This window comes from Mustela erminea, chromosome 1, assembly GCF_009829155.1.
Source record: "Mustela erminea isolate mMusErm1 chromosome 1, mMusErm1.Pri, whole genome shotgun sequence".
Lineage (NCBI taxonomy): Eukaryota > Metazoa > Chordata > Mammalia > Carnivora > Mustelidae > Mustela > Mustela erminea.
The window spans coordinates 147457493-147470465 of NC_045614.1; the positions used below are offsets into that span (position 1 = coordinate 147457493).

A 12973-nucleotide genomic window follows, 5' to 3' on the forward strand; every position below is an offset into this window, starting at 1 on the left:
AAAAGATTTCCATCTTCAAGTTGCTCAGAGCAGGGAGTCTGATTTAAGATGGCAACATAGGAGGTTCCCGACCTCACCTCTTCCTACATACATACCAAATGTACAGCCATGTATGGAATCCATTCTGAAAGAAATTCAGAAACTGAGTGACCACGGCACATCAGATGAGTTTAAGGATATATCTGGAACCCTTGCTTGTGGGGTCATTTCCACTTTGTTAGTGACATTGTCATCTCCTCAGATGGCCACTTTGTTCTCCTGGGCTCCTGGGATGGAACCCTTCATCTTTGGGATCTCACAGTGGGTACCACCACACACAGATTTATGGGACATACCAAAGATGTGCTGTGTGGCCTTCTCTGACAACCAGCAAATTGTTTCTGGCTCCTGAGATAAAATTATCAGCTGTGGAATATTCTGGGTGTATGCAAATATACCGTCAGAGTAGGTATCCTGTGTCTGGTTTTCACCCAATAGCAGAATGCCATGATTGTCTCCTTTGGCTGGGACAAGCTGGTCAAGGTATCGAATGTGGCAAACTACAAGATGAAGACCAATCATATCAGCCACATAGGCAACCTGAACACTTGACTTTCTCTCCAGATGGATCCCTCTGCCCTTCTGGAGGGAAGGATTGCCAGGCCATGCTGTGGGATCTCAACGAAGGCAAGCACCTTTATACACTGAGTGTGAGGACATCATCAATGCCCTGTGCTTCAGTCCTAAATGTATACTGGCTCTGTGCTGCTACAGGCCCCAGCATCAAGATCTGGGACTTGGAAGGCAAGATCATTGTAGGTGAACTAAAGCAAGAAGTTATCAGTACCAGCAGCAACACAGAGCCACCCCAGTGTACCTTTCTGGCCTTTTCTACTGATGGCCAGACCTTGCTGGCTATGCATACAACCTGGTTCATGGCAAGTGACCATAGGATGCACCTGCTAGAAATATGGCAGAGCTTTAGGAATAAAACTTTTGTTTTCTGACTTAAAAAAAAAAAAAAGATGCTCACCAAGATCAAAAGAACAATACATGAACAAATTGAAAATTTCAACAAAAAGACTGAAAATATAAGAATGTATCAAACAAAAATCAAAGAGGAATACAATAACTGAACTGAAAAATTCAGTGGAGGGGTTCAAGAGCAGACTAGATAAAGTGGAAGAAAAGATCAATGAATGCAAAGAAAGAACAATGAGAAGCAAAAAGAAGAAAAATACAGTGAAAATAGCTTAACAAATTTATGGGACATCATCAAGCAGACCAATTTTCACATTATAGGAGACTCAGAAAGAGCAGACAGAAAGAAAAGGGCAAAACACTTATTTGAAGAAATAATGGTTGACAACTTCCTTAACCTGAGGGCAAAAAAGAAAATCCAGATCCAGGAATCCCAGGGAGCTCCAAATAAGATAAATTCAAAAACTCACACTAGAATACATTATAATTAAATTGTCAAAAGTTAAAGAGAAGGAGAGAATATTAAAAGCAACAAGGGAAAAATAACTATTTATAAGGGAACCCGCACAAGATTGTCAACAGATGTTTTAGCAGAAGATATGAAGACCAGAAGGAATGGTGCAATATATTCAAAGTGCTAAGGAAAAAAACAAAACAAAACAAAAACCTTTCCAACTGAGAATAGTTTACCTGGTAAAATTGTCCTTCAGAATTGAAGGAAATATAAAAAGGTTTTAGACAAGCAAAATCTAAAGGAGTTCATCACCACTAGACTGGACTTAAAAGAAATGATAAAGGAAGTTATTCAACCTAAATAAAAAGGATACTATTTGGTAACAAGAAAAGGTAAAAGTATAAATCTTATTGATAAAGGTAAATATACAATTAAGAATATTCTAATGTTGTAATAGTGTTATGTACATAACTTATTAATCTATTATGAAAGTGAAAGACAAAAGTCAAACTATACCTACAATAATTTGTTAATGGATACAAACATAGAGCTTTATATGGTTAAATGTAAGTTGCTGTCAATTTAAAATAGACTGTTATAAACATATGTTTAATATAAGCTTTATGATAATTGCAAGGTCAACCCTATAATAAACATACAAAAGACAAAATTAAAGAATTCTAAGCATTCTAAGTACAACAGAAAATAATAAGATCTCAGAGGAAGAGAGCAAGAGAAAAAGAACCAAAGGAACTGTAGAACAGCCAGAAAACAATTAACAAAATGACAATAGTAAGCACCTACCATACCTATCAATAATTACTTTAAATGTAAATGGATGTAATTCTACAATAAAAAAACAAGAACAACTGCCACCTGAAAGAGATTCACTTCAGCTTTAAGGACACACACACAGATGGAAAAATAAAGAAATGAAGATATTCTATGCAAAAGGAAACCAAAAGAAAGCAGAAAGTAGTTATAACCAAACAAATAGACTTTAAGTCAGAGACTTCACTAGCAAATCATTCTATAAGTATAAAGGGGTCCAACAAGAGGATATAACATTTGTAAGCATTTATATACCCAACATAGGATTACTAAATATATAAAACATTAACAGACCTGTAGGGTGAAATAGCCAGTACAGTGCAGTAATGGTGAATTTAATACCCTGCTTTCAACAATGCACAGATCACCCAGACAGAAAATCAGATAAGGTTATATAGAACTTTATATATCAGGACAAAATAGAATTAGACCAACTAGACCTAAAAGACATTTACAGAATATTCCATCCCAAACCAGCAGAATACACATTCTTCAAGTGTACATGGAATATTTTCCAGGATAGATCATATGATAGGCCACAAAACAATTAACACATTTGAGAAGACTGAAATCATACCAACCATCTTTTCAGATCACAATGGTATGGTGCTCGCTTCGGCAGCACATATACTAAAATTGGAATGATACAGATCACAATGGTATGAAACTAGAAATCAACAAGAGGGAAGTGAGATGATCTAGAAATACGTAGAAACTGAACAACACACTTTTTTGACTCAGTGGTTGTTTAGAAGAAATAAAAATGGGAGTAATTGATCCAGAAACATATGAGCATAAAAACACAATATTAAATATTGTGGGATGCAGCAAAAGCAGTTCTGAAAGTTCATAGCAATAAATGCATATAATAAGTTTGATCAAATAAACAATCTCAGATTTTCACTAGAAAACTGAGATTTTCTAGTTCCTCAAGGAACTAGAAAATAAGAAAATGTAAAGCCCAAATTTACTAAGAGTAAGGAAATATTAAAGATGAGAGTAGAAACAAATGAAATAGAGACCAGAAAAAAAGAATAGAAAAGATAAGCAAAATGGACAAATCTTTAGCTAGATCAAGAAAAAAGACTCAAACTATAAAATAAAACTGGAACAATATATCTGATACTAAAGGAAGACATAAAATCATGAGACTACTATGAACAGTTAATTGCCAACAAATTACATAACCTAAAAGAAATGGATACATTTTAAGGAACACACAATTTACCAAGACTGAATCAGGCAGAAAAAGAACATCCGAACATAGAAATAAGGCATAAAGAGATTGAATTAGTAGTCAAGAAAATTGCAATAGGAAACTTAAGGACCACATGGCTTCCTTGGAGAATCCTACCAAATATTTAAGAATAATTAACACCAGTACTCCTCAAACTTTTCCAAAATATTGAGGTGGAGGAAGCACTTCCACACTCATTCTATGAGGCCAGATAACAAAACCAGATAAGAATACTACAAGAAAAGAAAACCATAGACCAATATTCCTGATGAAGATAGATGTAAAAATTCTCAACAAAATATTAGTAAACTGATTTAGTAAGCTAACAAATTCAAGAACACAGTAGAAGGATTATATACATGACTAAATGGGATTGATCCTTAGGATGCAAGAATGGTTCAACATACAAACATCAATATATGTACTACATTATATCAATAAAATGAAAGACCAAAATTGCATGATTTGTTTTAATAGATGCAGAAAAACCTTTGATAAGATACAACATCCTTTCATGATAAAACCCCCTAGCAGATTGGGTATAGAAGAAACCTACCTAAACTTAATGAAGGGCATATACAACAAACTAACAGTTAACATTATACTTAATGGAGATCAAAGTGTTTCCCCTAAGATTGAGAACAAGGAAAAGATGTTCATTCTCACCAGTCCTATTCAATATATTATTGGAAGTTAAGCTAGAACAAGTAGGCAAGGCAAAGAAATAAAAGACTACCCAATAGGAAAGGATGAATTAAAATTGTTAGGGTTTTTTCCTGAAGATAGAATCCTGTATCTACAAGAGCACAAAGAATCAGTCAAAAAACTGTTAATCAATTTTAGTTAAGTGGTAGAATACAAAATCTGCATAGAAAAATCAATTGCTTTCATTTGCACTAACAATGACACATCTAAAAAAGAAAAATCATTTCATTCACAACAGTATCAAAAACAATAAAATACTTAGGAATAAATTTAACCAAGGAAATAAAAGATCTATACAATGAAAATTATAAAATGTAGTGGTAATCAAATCAAAGACACACACAAATGGAAAGATATCTCATGTTCATAGGTTGGAAAAATGTTGTTAAATGTCCATACTACCCAAAGCCATCTGTAGATTCAATGGAATTCACATCAAAAACCAGACATTCTGGGCGCCTGGGTGGCTCAGTGGGTTAAGCTGCTGCCTTCGGCTCAGGTCATGATCTTAGGGTCCTGGGATCGAGTCCCGCATCAGGCTCTCTGCTCAGCATGGAGCCTGCTTCTCTCTCTCTCTCTCTCTCTCTCTCTCTCTGCCTACATGTGATCTCTCTATGTCAGATAAATAAATAAAATCTTAAAAAAAAAACTAGACATTCTTCACAGAAATTGAAGAAATAATCCTAAAATTTGTGTGGAACTACAAAAGACCCCAAGTTGCCAAAGCAATCCTAAAAGAAAAGAACAAAGTTGGAGGTATCACACTTCCAGATTTCAAACTATACTACAAAGCTAAGTAATAAAAACAGTATGATAACACAAAAATAGACTCATTGACCAATGGAACAGAATAGAGAGCTTGAAATCAAAACCTGGTATATATAGTTAACTAATATTTGACGAGGGAGCCAAGAATATCTAATGGAGAAAGGGTAGCTCTTCAATAAGTGGTGCTGAGAAACTGGAGAAACACACACAGAACAACAAAATTGGAACCCTATAGCATACCACTCACTAAAATTAGCTTTAAATGGATCAAAAACTTAAACAAAAGACCTGATAGCATAAAACTTTCAGAAGAAAACATAGGAAAGAAGTTCATTGACATAAGTTTTGGCAGTATTTGGAGGCACAATATCAAAAGCACAGCACAAACAACAAAAGAAAAACTTTCAACAAATGAAAATACATCAAAGTCAAAAGCTTATGCACAGCACATGAATTAGTGAAAGAAAAGACAACCTACAGAATGGAAGAAAAGAACTGCATATTTTGTATCTCATAAGGGTTGATATCTAAAATATATAAAGTACACATACAACTCAACAGCAAAAAAACCCAATTTGTTAAAAATAGGTAAAGGGCCTATATAGACATTTTTTCAAAGAAAATCTACAAATGGCCAACAGGTCACCACTAATCATCAGGAAAATATAAATGAAAACCACAGTAAAATATTACCTCATTTCCATTAGGATGGTTATCCTCAGAGGAAAAATATATAACAAATGTCAGCTAAACTGTAGAGAAGAGGGAAAATTTTGTACACTGTTGGGAATGTTAACTGTTGCAATCACTATGGAAAACAGTGTGGAGGTTCCCCACAAATTAAAAAATAGAACTACCTTTTGATTTGGCAATTTTGCTTCTGGGTATATATCCAAAGGCAATGAAATCACTATCTTGAAAAAATTTATGCCCCTGCATATTCATTACAGCATTATTTATAATAGCTAAGACATGGGTATAACCTATGTGACCACTGACAGATGAATGGATTAAGAAATCTGTACATACATTTTGTGTATACACACATACACTTAAATATTATTCAGCCAAAAAAGGTAGGAAATCCAGTATGAGTGGACCTTATGGTAAGTGGAATAAGTCAGAGAGAGACAAAATATGTGATCTTGCTTATATGTAGAAACTAAAAAAGAATTTCATAGATGCAGAGAAATAAATGGTTGTTAGATTTGGTGTGTGGGAGAAATGGGTGAATGGCATGAAAAAGTACAAACTTCCACTTATAAAATAAAGAAGTCATTTAAAGGTGGGATGCCTGAGTGGCTCAGTTGGTTAAGCATCTGCCTGCAGCTCAGGTCATGACCCCAGGGTCCAGGTATCAAGTCCCACAGGGAGCCTGCTTCTCCCTCTGCCTGCTCTGTCTGTTCTGCCTATAGCTCGCCATGCTTATGCTCTCTCTCTCTAACAAATAAATAAAATCTTAAAATTAAAAAGTCATTGAAAGGTAATGTACAGCATGGTGACTAAAGTTACTAGTGCTGCATTGTGTATTTGAAAGTTGTTAGTTGTGTGGATTTCAAAGTTCTTATTACAGGGAAAAAGTTTTAACAGTGTGTGATGATGACTAAACTGAGTATACTAATCATTTTACAATATATAAGTATATGAAACATCAATGTTGTACAACTAAATCTCATGCAATGTTATATGTCAAGTATATCTCAATAATACTGGGGGAAAATAGGGGATGACAATGTAGAAAGAACATTTGATGCAGTTCTTTATTGATTATGTGTGGATACATTCATTGTTGAATTATCTCGCATATTTTTCTCTTCCTGGGCTCCTTGGAGGAAGAAGAATAGAAGTTAAGGTCTATGTGTTCTGAAAATCACAACTTGAAAACTGTGTCTCAAACTGACCACCTGAGAATAAAGAGAGAACGAAACAGACTTCAGGTGAAGCTTAGAGGTAAGGGGATAGAGGAACTAGTAATAATGAAAGTTAATGAATGAGTTAAGGGGAGAGGAGGCATTCTGGATAAATAATGCAAATGATAGCAGTTATAATCATGACAAATTAAGCATGATAAGTCTAAGGATATTATCTGGGGAAAGCAACCACATTTATATAGCCATGGAGAAAGAAAAAAGAAAACCAAAACAAAAAATTCAGACAATCGGTGGTGCCTGGGTGGCTCAGTGGGTTAAAGCCTCTGCCTTCGGCTCAGGTCATCATCCCAGGATCCTGGGATCCAGCCCTGCATCGGGCTCTCTGCTCAGCAGGGAGCCTGCTTCCTCCTCTCTCTCTCTGCCTGCCTCTCTGCCTACTTGTGATCTCTGCTTGTCAAATAAATAAATAAAATATTAAAAAAAATTTCAGATAATCTTACCACGCAGGGGCTTTATACGTTTTCACTTGTGATATTATTTGTAATTTTCTGCTGGGTTTAATGAAATGCACCAAAGCAGCATCTTTGAAATTGGAGATTATCTAAGAGTGTGTGTGTGTGTGTGTGTGTATAAATATATATAATTTCCATTACTGTTCCAGAGAGAATTTAAGGTATCTGAATCAATATTTACATTTCATCTCTGCCCTAACTAAAGTCTCTGATTTTTTTTAGGTCTTTGGAAGATATATCACATATTCAGCTGCTCAAGAGAAAACTATCAATATTTGCCATAGTGAAGAAAAAGAAGGTCAGAGAAGCATTGTCAGAACTTTTGGATGTTTTGTATCATTGGAGGAGTTAAGCAGAGTCATGTACATTTGGCAGCCTTAGTGAAATGTATAGCTACTAATTTATATATTTTATGATTAAAATTTTTATGATTTGAGAACTTACTTGTGAAGACTTGTAAAGCTTCAAGTAATAAATTTATTTACACATTGGGTAAATAATTTTCATTTAAATGACCCTGTTCTTTTATAATACCTACCAAGCATTTTTTTTTAAATAACAAAAACATTTGTTATTTTATTCATTTGTTTACTACCCTTGTTCCTATACTGGACTGTAAGCTCCATAAAGATGGGGACCATGTTTTTCTTTACAACTGTAAACATAGAAAAGTACTCAGTACTCAATAAATATATAATAAATACATGAATCAAAAACTTGTTTAATTCGTAGGACTTTGCAGATTGAATATAGTTATCATACTTTGTGAATAACTAAGTGAATAACAGTGAAAAACTCATTTCTGGAAATTTCCACTTTAGAACATTATTCATGTTTTCATGTCATTAACTATATAGAGGGTTTTGTTGCCAGATCAATACTTGAGTGTGAAAACTTAGGACATAGTAAACTCTCTTGTCAGCCTTTTACAAAATATAATTAACAGTAAGCCTGGGTTGATACATTGACCCTCAAAATTTTAGGAACTTGATGCCAAGTAAGTTGTTTAAACATTTTCACTGGAAAGTTCATATTTTGTTGTAGTTAGGCATTCACCTTTTTTTTTCCCTCTATAGCTAGTAGATCCCACTTGTTACATGATTGGCTAGTGGTTAAAAAGGACTGGCTCATTGACAACCTCTTTTCCATTTTCCAGCAGCCCTTAGTAAAGGCAGTACATAAAGAATAATGCTTAACCCTAAGATCCCTTAAACACCCTTCTATTCTTCTAAAATACTCCCAAGTCTATTATCCCAGGTGCCCCTGGTAGCTGAGGATCCCGGGTAGTAGGAACATTGACTGATCTAGGGCAGATTTCTCAGCTTAGAGTTGACTTCCCTCTTCACAAATGTCATTATTGTTAAATAATGTGCTATTTGGGGCTGTTTTGAGATATGTAGCAGTTTAGGTGTTAGGAAATTTTTCCTAAAGCTTGGAAATAAGGAAAAACAAGTAATTGCAAGTCCTTTCAATATGTTAGAAAGGTACTTCTCAAAGTTCAATGTGAACCTGAATTACCTGGTGATATTTTTTAAATGTAGATCGACTCCACATATCTGAAATGGGAACCCCCAAAGTAAATTAACAGCTCTTGGGTGATGGCACTGCTGACAGACAATGCTACACATTGTGAGTAGCAAGGTGGAAGGGCAAATTGTTGAAAGCTCTTGTGAAAGGCCATGTCACTTCCTAGGGCAGTGGTTCTCAGACATGGTTGCACATTAGAATCAGCTGGGAAGGCTTTAATAATCTTGCTGCTCAGGCCTTACCCAGTTTCCAATTAAGTCAGACTATTGGGGGGTAAGATCTCGTTATCAGTGTTTTTAAAACTCCCCGGCTGTTTCTAATATGCTCTAAGGGAATATAGCTTTGTTTGCACAACTGATTAGGGCCATTTTACAGTTCTGTAAACTGGTAAGGTATGATAGTTTTATAGCCCTGTAGGATTTTAACCATCTTATATCTAATTTGGTACTCAGTCCAGCTTTTATATTTTTCCTACTAAAAAAATTTCAGGTCTTAAATTTTATTTGGAATTACCTTTTCATCTCGCTAGTTCCCTCACTAATGAGTTAAATAAAACTTTGACACATAATGCTTTGATGGTTTTTGTTTTATCCAGTCTATTAACATAATTACTCAGCTAGTAGCTACATTTTCTCTTTTGTTTGAGCAGCAGCCAATGTTTTTTGGAAGTTAGTAATGAATACATTATAAATAAATTCATTTGGGGTCTCTATAAACCTTCTAGCATACTTGGTTCAACCCTCATCAAACCACCAATTAATTACTAGTTCAGTAATTGTTGACATACTTTATCTTAAAGTATATTTCTGGAGATCATATTTACACTCTGACCTGTGCCAATTCACTATCATTTGGAAGATAGCTCCCTCTTTTATTTACAGGAGAAATGCTACCACATAGTCATCAGCTGGCCTGGATATGAAGTTGTTTTCCTACAGTAGGGATGAGTTGGCTCTAGTCCACCCCCACTTTTTTTTTCCCCAGCTTCTCCTTATGACTGATGGTTCCCATTTGCAGGATGTCAGGCCAGGGTCTAAGGGACTGCCTGCAGCAAAGTAAATTGGCCCACTTAGGGATCAAACCTGTGAACTTGGCTTCATCAGCACACTAATCCTAGCAGAAGCATGAGCCTGCCATTTTATCAGCTGATTGATTTCACTGAAAGTTATGATTTTGAAATTGTTCTGCTTTTCACCTAAAGAAACATTGTATTAGAGATGATAAAATATTGTGATAGGAATTTAAAAAGTATTATAAAATTTAAGATTTAATAAAAAAATAGCTAAAAGGATATTTATGTGTATTAAAAATTATCTCATAAAGGGCATTTATCCTAAAATGAATTCATATTAGTCCCTCTTTTTATTTTTTATTATTTTTTTTCAGATTTACTTATTTGAGAGTGATTGAGTGAGTGAGTGAACAGGGGGAGAGACAGGAAGAGGGAGAGAGAGAGTCTCAAGCTGACTCCCTACTGAACATGGAGCCTGATGCATGGCTCTATCCCACGCCCCAAGACCCTGACGCTAGCTGGAACCAAAAGTCTGATGATCAACTGACACTACCACACAGGTGCCCCATCCCTTCTTTTTACACTTCACCTTTAATATGGTCTTTCAACTCCAAAAAATTAACTGTTTATTACCTACATAGATAAATTTACTTTCATAATGCACAGTAAATATGTAAATATTAAGGGTGACCGTAAAGTAATGACATTTCTCAGATGGACGTTTTTCACCTTAGTTTTGTCCTTCTTAAAGGTTGGCCACCTATTCTGAAGATGTTGTAATTACCTAAAATATTTTTTGATAATTTTATATAAGAAAAATATTTTATTTGGAACTGACGATGTGGTCCATTTTTATGGACATTTTTTTAATGTCTTCTACCATGACAAGTCTATCTTTTGGGATATATATGATTATAGGAATTAACTGGGAGTCATTTTAAGTCAAATCTGTTGAGGTTGTGGATTTAAATTGTTTTAATTAATTATAAAGAAGATATGTGATGTGATAATAATAACAAAGATACTTTCTGAAGTGGCTTATAAACTGGTCTTGAGGGCTCTTCCCAAAAGGTAGTTTCAAAGGGTCTTAATAGAATGGGAAAGTTAATGGAATAAGTAAAATCTGTCATTGTGAATATACTATGAAGGACATTATTTTGACTTTAACTTTCTTTTTTTTTTTTTAAAGATTTTTTTCATTTATTTGACAGAGATCACAAGTAGGCTGAGAGACAGGCAGAGAGAGAGAGGAGGAAGCAGGCTCCCCACTGAGCAGAGAGCCCAAGGTGGGGCTCCATCCCAGGAGCCTGGGAGCATGACCTGAGCCAAAGGCAGAGGCTTTAACCCACTGAGCCACCCAGGCACCCCTGACTTTAACTTTCTAAGAGTACATTTTGTTCTGTTTTTAACTCCTTATCCATAGGTACAATATTTTAGCACTTTTTTTAAAGGTAGTATTGACATGACTTGTCCTAATAATTTTTTTTTGCTTTAACAGATTATTTCAGAAGAAAAATATCCACCTGCTAAGTGTCAGAATAGAAGCCACAGAAAGATAGCATTTTGCATTTTAATACTTGAACAATTGGTTTTCATTTTTTATGTAAATACACTGTTTCTGTAAATTTTATTCTCATGACTATGAAATCACACCTATTATGCATCTCCCATGCACAACACACAAATGCTTATGATTAATGAATTGGTACATGAAATGAAACTTTAGGTATTAATCAAATGGTTAGCTTCCATGTCTTTTAGAATTAGAATTATTAACTCTTAAAATATAATCCTATGATATAAAGAATATATCATCATATTTTCCCTCTAGCTGTGAAAATAATTGCCTTTTTCAAAGTATTAACTGCTATCAATGAAATCTGAACTCATCAACTAAATAAACAGTATTTCATAGAGAACACAGGCCAAAGTTGGCAGAGTATAAGAAGTTGATCCCAGATCTCAAAAAACACTTATTTTCATCTACTTAGCATTTCTTCCTCCTATTTTGGTAACAACATCCCTTACTTCCTCTGAAAAATGATCTTTCACTCACTGGTCACTTTCAGTGGGACTGGGGACAAATCTGGGCATAATCATCTGGTCAATCAGAATATTCTACCAATAAAAACTATAATTAATTATAAAGAAGATATGTGATGTGATAATAATAACAAAGATACTTTCTGAAGTGGCTTATAAACTGGTCTTGAGGGCTCTTCCCAAAAGGTAGTTTCAAAGGGTCTTAATAGAATGGGAAAGTTAATGGAATAAGTAAAATCTGTCATTGTGAATATACTGCCAGGGGTGGGTCTGCAACTGAAGCTGAGCCAGTAAGATTCCAAAGCAGAATTTGTCAGACATTTTGGGCACAAGACATTTTGCATTTGGATTAGCTGAGTATTTGAAATAGAATCTTAAAGCTGCTCCTTAGCCATCTTTGATACCATCAGGAAACCCAGTGAGAAAAATGCCAATTCCAGAAAAACAGGGCTGAGAGTAGCAGAGAGAAATACTATTGATGTCTTTGGGTACTTGGGTGCAATTCTGCCAATGGCTGCCTTAGCCTGCTTTTTTCATTTAAAAAGAAATGCATTCCATTTTTGATTAAAGTAGTTTGAGCTAGAGTGCTATCATTGGCAACCAAGAGTCTTAGCTATTAACAAGTAGATAATAAAATCACAACTTATTTACTGGTCATTTTATTACTCATTTTTAACTGAAGCACTTAAAGCCTATTCATTTTGATAATGGAAAATAATTTAATGTAGACTAAACAGTAAATTTTATGGACGACCAACTCATTTGTCTGTCAGTCAACAACATTCATTAATTGCATCTAATATAGCTAGAAAAGAAATGAGTGTTTTTTTATAATGTCTGAGAGAAACAAGAAAAACATTCACAATGAGACTAATAAAACCAAAGTCTTTTAGAGAACATTTCAGCATGTGCTGGGAAGTTATAGTAAATTATCACTAACATCCCTCCAATGAGGTTCTGTGACTTTTTTAAAAAAAAAAATTCTAGGGGCGCCTGGGTGGCTCAGTGGGTTAAGCCGCTGCCTTCGGCTCGGGTCATGATCTCAGGGTCCTG

The 12973-nt window shown here is 34.8% G+C and overlaps 1 pseudogene; it reads left to right on the forward strand.

Moving 5' to 3' along the window:
• Positions 1-206: 206 nt before the first annotated feature.
• LOC116592815 lies at positions 207-1003 on the forward strand (annotated as a pseudogene).
• Positions 1004-12973: the final 11970 nt, after the last annotated feature.